Source organism: Condylura cristata, unplaced genomic scaffold (assembly GCF_000260355.1).
Source record: "Condylura cristata isolate star-nosed mole 26May11 unplaced genomic scaffold, ConCri1.0 scaffold00009, whole genome shotgun sequence".
Taxonomy (NCBI): Eukaryota; Metazoa; Chordata; class Mammalia; order Eulipotyphla; family Talpidae; genus Condylura; species Condylura cristata.
The window spans coordinates 62,720,445-62,731,635 of NW_004567110.1; positions in this window are offsets into that span (position 1 = coordinate 62,720,445).

Consider the following 11,191-nt stretch of genomic DNA (forward strand, 5'->3'; position numbering starts at 1 on the left):
AGAGGGCTGCGGCGCCATTTGGGTCACCACCCTTAGGGCAGGGATCGAACTCATGCGGAAGTGGCTTTAGTTTCTTAGTGCTGTGCTTTAACCTGCTGCACCATCAGGGAGGGCCCCAGAACAAATTTTTTTAAATGAATACTCCAAAAGTTATCTGACTCATGTAGAATGGCAACATACAAATAATAAGAATATCATTTTAAAAAGTATTTGACTGAACTTAACAAATAAAAGTCAAAGAGGAACTATTTAGATAGAGAAGCTGATTCCTACCTTTTGCTATCTCCAAGTGACACCACAAAGATAAACATAGGCTCAAAGAGTCAGGAAACAATCCTACAAAAAAATGGGACTCTAAGGCAAAGGTTGTCATAACTTATAGACAAAGTGAATTTTCAGTTAAAAAAGATAACACACAGGGAGGAACACTATCAAACAAAAAAGGGATAGATATATCAAGAAGACATTATGCTCACTAATGAATATGCACCAAATGAAGGACCACAAAATACATTATTACATAATTACTGAAATACATATTTTAAAAAAAACACACTTGTGGTAAGAGACTTCAACATCCCACTCTCATCAATGGACAGATCAACCAGACAGGAAAAAAAAAAAAACAGCGATACAATAGTCTCAAATAGAGAATTAGACCTCTTAGACCGGTACTGGGCATTGCATCCCAAAAAAGCAGAATACACATTTTTCTCAAGGACATATCATACGGTGTCCCAAATAGACCACATTCCCAAATACAAAACAAGTATTAATAATTTCACAAAGATTTAAATCATAATCATCATCTTCTCGGATCATAAAGGCATCAAACAAGAAATCAACTATCAAAAGAAAACAGAGAAATTTTTACACTTGGAGACTGAACAGCACACTGCTGAGAGACTACTGTGTTAATGAAGAAATCAAAAGAAATATTTAAATTTCTGAAAACAAATGAAAATAAGCACACAACTATCTGAAACTTATGGAACACAGCAAAAGCAGTACTGAGGTGAATATATAGCAATACAGTACACATCAACAAACAAGAAAGAGCTCAAATAACTTTCTCTTTCAACTTGAGGAATTATAAATAATAGAACAAATACAAAAGCCAGTAGCAGAACAGAAATAAAAATCAAAGCGAAAGTAAATTAAATAGAATTTTAAAGTAGTTCAATAGATTAACAAAACCAAAAGGTTGTTCTTTGAAAAAAAAATAACAAAATAGAAAAAACTCTAGCAACACTCATCAAGAAAATTAAGATAAATCTCAACAGAACAGAATAAAAATGAAAGAGGAGAAATCACAACAGATGCTATAGAAATTCAGAGGAGAACTAGTGGATACTAGGAACATCTACATACTAACAAATTCTATAACCCAGAGAGGGCAATTATTAGAACTATGCATTCATCCACAATGAATAGGAAAGAAACAGAAACCCTCAGCAAACCAATCGCAAGCAAGAAAATTAAAACAGTGCTCAAAATTCTCCCCCCCCCCAAAAAAAAAGTCCAGGAGCCTACCTGTCAGCCTAAGGGTTAAGTCTCAGTGCTTTTACCACTATGGCCTGAGTTCCATCCCCTGCCACTTGCAGCAACATGGATGGAGCTGGAAAAGATCATACTTAGTGAAATAAACCAAAAAAAAATTAAAATACTGGATGGTTTTATTTATTTTCCCTGATCCCTTACACATATGCTATGAGTGAAACCATCCAGTATTTTTATTTATATATATATATACTTATCCATTCATTCATTCGTGCATTTATTTATGGATGGTTTTATTTATTTTCCCTGATCCCTTACACATATGCTATGAGTGAAACCATCCAGTATTTTTATTTATATATATATATATACTTATCCATTCATTCATTCGTGCATTTATTTATGTATTTATTTATTTATTTTCCCTGATCCCTTATACATATGATATGAGTGAAGTCATCCGGTTTTTTTTATTTTATTTTTCTTTCTGGTTTATTTCACTAAGTATGATACTTTTATTTATATATATATATATATATATATATATACATATATATAGTATTTTATTTATTTTTTATATATATAGCAATTGTAATAAAGTAAAAAAGAACGTCAGCTAACAACTATAAAAACTATAAACCAGAGACATTCTATGGGAGAGGAGAGGGGAATTGGGGTGGGAAGAGCACAGGAGACTATGGTGATGGCACATGGGTGAAGTGGTGGTGGGAAGTCCATGGGGATGAAAACTGAGAAGAAAATAATGTACAAAATGAAGAATAATACAAAAATATATATTTATAGAATAGTTTGAGCTTTAAATATTTTAATATTTATTTTCTTACATCATTGTTAATTACATCCTTTTGTTTAAAAAATGACAAATGGAAGTGGGTCTGATTTCATTGTAGTTATATTTTCTGAACCTCCCTTTTAAGTAACCACTTTGTGGTGCAACAGGTTAAAGCACAGCACTAAGAAGCTAAAGCCAATTCCACAGGAGTTTGATCCCCACCTGCCCGGGAGGTGACCCACATGGCACGGCAGACCTCTCCTGACCCACCTGCTGGTCCCCTGAGTAGTGTACTTTGTCTATCTGCCTGTTCTGCTCCCCACTCTATCTCTGGTGAATCCTCTCACTGCCCCCTAAAAAAAAATAAATAAGTAAGTAACAACCTTGAAGTTTCCTAAAAACAAACTCTTAAATGAGTGAATCTGGTGGGAGAACTACAGAGACCACCATGAAGGAGAAAAATCAAATACTACCCAAAATTAACAAAGGTCTAACTAAATAATTTTTAAGAAAATGAGGGAATCTGAGTGTCAATCACACCAATAAACAAACAAAAATTTCAATCCACCTGGTTTATTTGTAACCAGTTCCTCAAGAGAACATGGCCAGCAACAGGCAGTATATCAAATTCTTCCAGTAACATTACATTCCATAGAGCAAAACTAAAAGAAACAAGTATTTTTCTTGAGAAACACCCTTACAAGCTTTCCATATGTATTTATTTAATGTAAACTTATTTGGTGAATGTCATAAACACTAAAAGCCTGCTCTCCCTGGAATATGACAATCACTGCAGGGAAAGAATTTCTGGTTCCCAAAAGAGGCTCTGAGGAACAATTCTGCCTGGTTTTGTCTCTGAAGTTGGGCCCTCCCTGGTGGCGCAACGGGTTAAAGCACAGTACTAAAAAGCTAAAGCCATTTTCACATGAGTTCCATTCCTGCCTGCCCCAGAGGTGACCACATGGCATGGCAGACCTCTCCTGGCCTGCACGCTGCTCTCCTCAGCAGTGTACTTCGTCGATCTGCCTGTTCTACTCCCCACTCTGTCTCTGATGAAGCCTCTCGCTGCCCCTGAACCTCTGGCCTGTACCTCAGTTCTGTATGCACAAATAAATAAATTTTTAAAAATAAATAAATAAGTAAAAATAATAATAGTTGGTTTGCTCTGTACTACCCAGACTCTTTCACTCAAGACTTCCTGAACTCTCTGCAAACATTAACTTCTCCACCCACCTGTCACATTCCTATCAATCAAGCCTATCCAGAAAGCACATATACTAGAGCCACCACTTCCAAAGCAGATCACAGATAAATCAACAAAGTAAACCGTGCCAATGAGCATCAGAGGGTTTAGGCTCAGTCATACCACTTAGGATCTAAGGCTCCCATTCACCCTTACCTGGGGGTCACTGCCACCATATTCAGGGTGGCCTTCAGGAGGGGCATCCATTCTCCACAATCCTAGGCCAGCAAGGCATATCAGGGTCCATGGGCAATAGCAAAGCTTTCCTCTAGCTACAACATTGGTCAGCAGAAACTTAGCAGCCGCCAGTGTGAGATGAAGCAATGGACCAGAGGAATTACTTTGTCAGATAAAGTAAATATTTCAGAGGAATATAACTTCACAACAACAAATACCTCAACATTTGGGCAAATGCCCAAGACATCTTCCAAAATCCTCTTGTTGGGATTGTACTTCATCTAGAATGGGCCCAAGACATAAGTTGTTTACTGGAGGCTTAAGTTTGGGATTTATAGAAGAACCAAAACTTCTATAATATAATTATTTGTTGTTTCATGATCTAAATCTAGGGTAGGCCAATTGGCTAGGGAGGGTTGTAGGAACAAACCTATAACTAGAAACTCTCACAGGAGCATTCACCGGGGTGAATTTTTTAAACATCTTTCTTAAATTCTCTCTCCTAGACTCCTCATGTTGAAATTGACCATTTAATGTGACCATAAATTTCCAGCAGATGGAAAATAGGATATAAAAACTAGAGATTTTAGAAATGAGAAAGGACAGCATACAAGGAAAACTTGTGGAAGTATAGACTCTGAGAAGGAGGAGCCGGCAGAAGAAACAACAAGAGCAAGGAGGTCAGTTTCCTTCAAAGGGAAAAGAGTCCACCTTAAAAAAACATAAATTTTGTATCCCACGTGATATTTCACTAAAAGGAAATAAATAATTTAAAGCATTTTGTCTGCCAATCATAAAATGGTCCATTCCTCATCTAAAACGTGTGTTTTAAACATTGCATCATCTAAAACACTTTAGCATTTGGTCAAGACCCAAGCTTCCTTTATCCTTTCTGCCTGCCTCAATATATACAGTTTTACATGTTGGATAGCCTTGATCTTTTTCACCTAAGAATTTCACTTAACCAGAATTTTCAGACAGAATAAAATTAAATTTTATTCCATTCCACTCTATTAAGGCCAAGGAAGTTTTTGTGTTGGCCAAGGGCACTAGAAGGATAAAGAAACCATGAGAGGGTCCAAGGTGCTCAATGATAGCTGCCAGATCCTACAGAAATGATTAAATCACAAACTTGACTCACTCTGGTCCCTTTTCCTCTGGTCTGGGTTAGCAGGAAAGATATCCCACAGAGAAGTTGTAAAGTCTCCCATTTTTTTTCACTGTAAAACAAAGGTCTGTACATCTCATTTTCTTTCCGAATTTAGTGAAGGCAAACAAAGTTGGATGTGGACCAGAGTTTTATCCTGCTCTGTAATGTTATAATAGCATATTGCAGCTTTCAGGAAGAAGATTTGTAACTCAAGAATAAAATATTTTTTAAATCCTTCCTCCAATATAGAATGTTCTCTGTTCTTCCTCTTCCCATACATTAGAAAACTAGGAATGGGAACATATTAGTAAAACTCCTTCGGGAAACATGGATATTTGCAGAAATGGCTAACTTCAAAATTTATGAGTGTCTCATATACAGTAACATATTTCAAAGTAACACTCATTTCAATAAAATACATATACCTTTTGTCCAGCTGATAGAGTCCCCAAGATTGAAATTTGGAAAAAATTTTTTTAAATGATTTTATTTATTTTGGCATACAAGAGCAGAGATATAGGCCAGAGGTGTTTGGTGGTGATAGGAATCACCAGAGACAGAGTGGGGAATGGAACAAGCAAATTGACATAAATACATTGCTGAGGGGAAACAGCTGGTGTGGTCTACTGTGCCAAGTGGGTTAACTCCCTGGCCAGGTATCAAACTTGTGCTTCAGTGGCTGCCAATAGCCTTATAGTGCTGACATTTAACCCCTTGCACCACAAGGGAAGTCCCGGGAAAATCATTGCTTTTGATTTCTTAATAAAGTACTTGAAAAACATATAATATTTTCATTTTTCAAATATAAAAATAAATCTGTAAATTAATATACTTTTACATGACACTTGAAAAGTTTAAATTTATTGTTTGAAACTTTTCTCCTACAAAACTTATACAATTGTAATAAAGCACAATTTCATGTAACAGACAAACAGAACTTAAAATACATTAATACCAAATGAAGCCTATTGGAAAAAGCCTCAAGTTACTCATTAGGCAAAGAAAGTGAAATTTGTCTATTTAGATATTTTTGCTAAGTACTAACTAAAAATACTATAGATGATATGGAGAATGGGAAGTTAGGAAATATATAGAAGGATGATTTACATCCTAAAGCCAAGAAAAAGTATTTGATTTTAAAGTTGGGAAGAAATAAAATTTCTAGCATTCAGCTTTGTCCTAATAAAGCTTATCAACATTAGTAAAAGTAATTTTTAATTCACCTGCCATCCCACCACCCTAACAAATTACTTTTATCCTCTACATTTCCAAAATAGTTCAAATCCTAAGAACCACTATAAGTTAAGATGACAAACACATAAAAATAAAAACTTTCAGATTGATAAAACTCAGTTGAACTAGTATCGTAAAATCACTAAGAAAATAATTAACCAAAATAATTAATCAAATTTCATTCAATCATATTTTGAAACCTTCCCCAAGTCAGTCCAAATAAGTTCAAGAATAAACAAAGAAATATTATGATTTTTTTTTCTGATCCCATACACTCCTGCTATGAGTGAAACCATCCAGTATTTATCTTTTTCTTTCTGCCTTATTTCACTAAGCATGATCCTTTCCAGCTCCATCCATGTTGGTGGTGAGAAAAAAAAGTACATGAAGAATGATGTATGTGTATGTGTGTGTATATGTGAGTGTGTGGATAAAACTTTAAAAAGAAATGTTATGAATGTAGGAAACATATGCACTGAAAGCACCTAATTTTCTGGTTCAAATTGTAATTGATTTTTAGTCAATCCCATGACTAAATTAGGCTAGCTCAAGGAGTAAAAATCAAAATCTCAAAGCCTTCTACCCTATGATTTCAGCAAACACTGCATTAAAACCTCCAGTAGTTCTTACAGAAAGTGAAAGTTTTTTCTACAAGAAAATCACCCAAGGATGGTGTTAAAAATTGTAGATGAGAAGTTACCCAACTTAGAAGTAGAATTCCTGAAACTTATCAGGATTTAAGAAAACAAAGTGAATTGCTATCTTCCTGCTCCTCCTAGTGACTAAACAGGGGAAAATTAAGTCAGATTTTCCAAAGACTCCCATTAAATGTCTAAATACCCATAATGTCCACCTGTCTTTAAATAAATATCCATACATAATATCCTGACACAGATACCACCCACCACTGCACATCCTGCCTATTATTTCTGTTTTTTGTAGCCAACTCAGTTCAGTCTTGAAACTTCAGTTTATAAAAAGCTCCAGAGAAATGTGTCTGTTCTTCATTTGGTTAATGACATTTGAGGTGTTTGCACACATAGAACACTATAATTCAAGTGGTCTTCCACAGGTATTCACCTCCAACATCATGCCTTATGGAAGTTCCAAGTTTCTGTAGACCACTACTATTTCCATATCAAATTTACCCTGTGATGCTCACATATTAAAAAGCAAGAGACAAAAGCAGTATTTATGGGTTCAAAAAATACCACAATGTTTTCCTTAAAATATACAACATATGGGAAGATGCATGGGGTTTTGTGAACCAACATCAATAGTGTACATGGGGCTATCGGTACTGGTAGGGCCCCAGGAAAGGTGTCCACTGGGAAGGTGGAGGCTGGATGCCCACAGGAAATGCTTCAAGCAACAAATTGCTCCTATAGTTTGATGAAATTGACAAAGAAAGTCCAAATGTTGTAAAACTCATTCGTAATTCGGAATACTGAATAAGGGCCTCCCTGGTGGCAAAAAGAATTAAAGCACAGCACTGTGAAGCTCTCCATAGCTACGGCAGCAGGAGTTCCATCTCCAGCCAGGGAGCTACCTACATGGCACAGCAGACCTCTCCTGTCTCCCCTAGTGCTCCCCTCAGTATCGCATTTCAGTCAATCTGCCAGCTCTGTTCGCCACTCTGTCTCTCATGAATCCTCTCACCCCCTGTATATTTGTCCTTTTCTTGTATGCATAAGTAAATAAGTCTTTTTAAAAATTTCAAATACTGGGGGAAGAAGCAAGATGGCGGCAGAGTAAAGATGCCATGATCATTGCGTCCAGGCTCATGCAGCAATTTAGGACTGAAAACAGAATATAGACTTACATACTATGAGTATAAACCCAAGTGAGAACACCCTGGACACCCTAGAAGGAAGATATCTGATCGGTGACTGGGGAGTTCGGATCAGAGAACTCCCCTCCCACACCCAGGGAGGGCTCGGGTGCCTGGAAGTTTAGCAGGCTGCAGGAGCTGCTTTACCCCTTGCTAAAGCCCTGGAGGTGAAGGGAAAGTCTAAGCTCAGTGAGTGGAGCCTAGGCTAAGGAAAGACTGCAGATCTGATCCGGAGCATCTGGGCGCTGGGCAAAGCCGCTGATGGACCAGCTTGACCAGCTCGGAAGCAGGCAAGACGGCAGCAGAGTAAAGATGCTGAGACTACTATGTCCAGGAATGCACAGGAATATATAAAAACAGACTATAGACTTACATGCTATGACTTTCAACCCATATGAGAACACTCTGTACTCACAAGAAGGAAGATAACTGAGGGAGAATCAGTGATTGGGGAGTGTCTATAAGGGAACTACTATCCAGAAGCGCCACAGACAGGATAAGCGGAGCACTGCAATTCCAATAGATAGGGGGATGCCCAGGTTCCAGCACCACAGACGGAGACTTCCTGCTCATTCAGTTCGGTGAGTAGAACCGAGGTAGGGGGGTGTGGAAAAGACTGCGACAAGTGGGCACATAAAGCCTGGGGGGTGTAGAAGAAAATCTGGTGATCTGTTGACAGGGGAAGCTGCAAGGTGTTCAATCCTTTCACCCACCCCCACAGCATAAGCCTGGAGGCTTTTTCCTGCCATTAGTCATTAAGGCAGGGCCAGCAAGTTCACAAAGCCCCTGAGATAAAAGGGGGGAAAATAAAAACAAAAACGATTAGACTGAATCAAAGCAGGCCCATTAACACACCCCCCCCAAGCAGGGAAAGACTGCTCAGGGAGAGATGGCTCTGAGTAGGCACAAAGACCCCTGGAGGAAATGACAGTCTGAAAAACTGGGGACTGTGCAGAATTAGGACTCAAGGTGTTACTGAACAGCAGTGGCCAGAGACATGTGAGCCAGTAAGGCACTGCCTTGTAAGGCTCACAATGCTCAAAAAATAAATAAAAGAGTGACTGGCTCAACCACAGGCCCAGCTGTTCCACTTCTAATACAACACTTCTAGGCACCCCAGCCTCCATGGTTACATCCAAGCATAAAGGGAACCTGGAATATCAGAAGGCTATAAAGATCGACAGGCACCATCCAGAGACAAGGACTCAACAAGTTACCAGAAGAAGCTGAACACCACAAGAGACCCCTGAGCATCACAGACAGAGACAACAAACATAATTTCACACAGTAGGGGCTGGAAAAACAAGAGATATTGAAACAAAACAAGGCTCAAAATACTCTCCACAACTGAAGTGTCTTGAAGTCCCTTTGCCATCCCAGAAAGAACAGCCAGAAAAAATGCCAGTCGATAATAGCAACACCATGTCTCAACAAATAGAAAGTATTAGAAAACACACGAAAGGGAAAAGAAGACAAACAAATATTCAAGCAAGTCCACAGGAGGAAGTTTCACCACAAAAGATCAGTCAGCAAAAAAAAAAAAACAAAGAAATAGAAGAACTGCTCAGCCTACCAGATAGAGAATTCAGAATCATCATGATAAACAAAAAAAAAAAAAATGAGAAGGAAAAAAATGAAATGAGGCAAACCATCAAGGAATTGAAGAATGCAAATGAGGAAATGAATGAAAGAAATGAAAATTTAAAAAATGGTATGAGACAAGCATTTATCGAACTGAAGTAAGAAAATGAGACACTAAAAAAGGTCATAGAAGAATTGCAGGCAATGAAAAGGCCACTAGAAGAGATGAAGAATGCTGGGAAAAGTTATGAAAACAGAATAGATGAAATGGAAGAATGAATCAGCACCTCAAAGACACAGAATCAGAGAGAATTATAAAAGAAAAAGAAAGAGAAGTAAAAAGGAAAAGGAATGAAGAAACACTTCAAGAGCTATCTGACACCATTAGGAAAGGAAACATCAGACTTACAGGTATCCCAGAAGGTGAAGAGTAAGGCCAAGGAATCGAGAAAATATTCACAGAGATAAGAGAAGAGAAATTCCCTAATATGAAGAAGGAGATGAAATAGACATCCGGGAAGCAAGAAGAACACCATGATCACAGGAGAAATACAGCAAGACACATTATAATAAAAATTCCAAGACTACAAGACTACAAATCTGTCCTAATTCGCTGGTACTATAGAATGTGATCTTATTGTGTGTAATCATTAAACTTGTGGGATAGTCATACAATGATATATGAGGAAGAAATGAAAATAAATGAATGACAATTGAAACAAGTATGACATATGAATATCTTATTGTCCACATTCCTTATTCTTGAAAGAGTGTAGTGGATTAGTGGCTAAAATGTTCTGAGCATTGTAATCAGAACATTGTGTTGTATAACTACTGTGGACAAGGAGAAAGTGGCCACTATTGCTGAAGGGGCCAACTTCTCTAGTAGAGACAGGTCTGTTGTGGCTCATAGGTCTATCCCCTCTGCCTCCTGGTTGTCACTGCAGCAAGGAAACCAATAAATCTGTACATATCAAAGATTTAAGGTGCCGATCTTGTCAGAAAGTGGTAACTGCTGTGGGAAAAAAAAAGCCAGCTTAGGATATTAGTGGATTTCACTTAATTAGAGCTCAGGCTGACTTATTTTGAGGCTGGCTTTTTTTTTTTTTTTTCAAGGCTGGCATTTTAACAGAAGTTTGAGGAACATGAGCAAGTAAGCAAGAAACCTGAGAAGCATGGAAGGATCAGTGAGCAGGCTAGGGAGGTGATGTGGAGAATAGAAGTCAGGAGGTTTATAGTGCAGGTAAATGAGAATACTGATTTTTTTCCCCTGAGTGATATGAGTGGCCATTGCAGGGTCCTAAGATGAGGCAGGACATATATGGACACTATACTTTTGGCTGTAGTGTTGAGAAAAGACAAGACCAAGGAGTGAAGATTGAGGTCATGCTGGGTGTCTTCCAAGCTTGGTGGATCAGGGAAAACCCAGGGCAGTGTGTGTGGTTTCCCTCTGTTTGCTATAGTGCTTCCAGGTATGATGAGGATTCTTCCTAAATGATAAGTGTGTACTGTTTTGGGGCTGTATAGTTTTCTGGTTTAGTATCTTAATTTCTCAGATTAGGGACCCCATGGAACTATAAATATTGTAGAACAGGAATATGAAAAGCCAGACAGTTCTGGAAACTCATCTTTTGTTTTTCCTACGAGGGCAAAATGTTCTATTCATTATTTGAAATTTAAAAA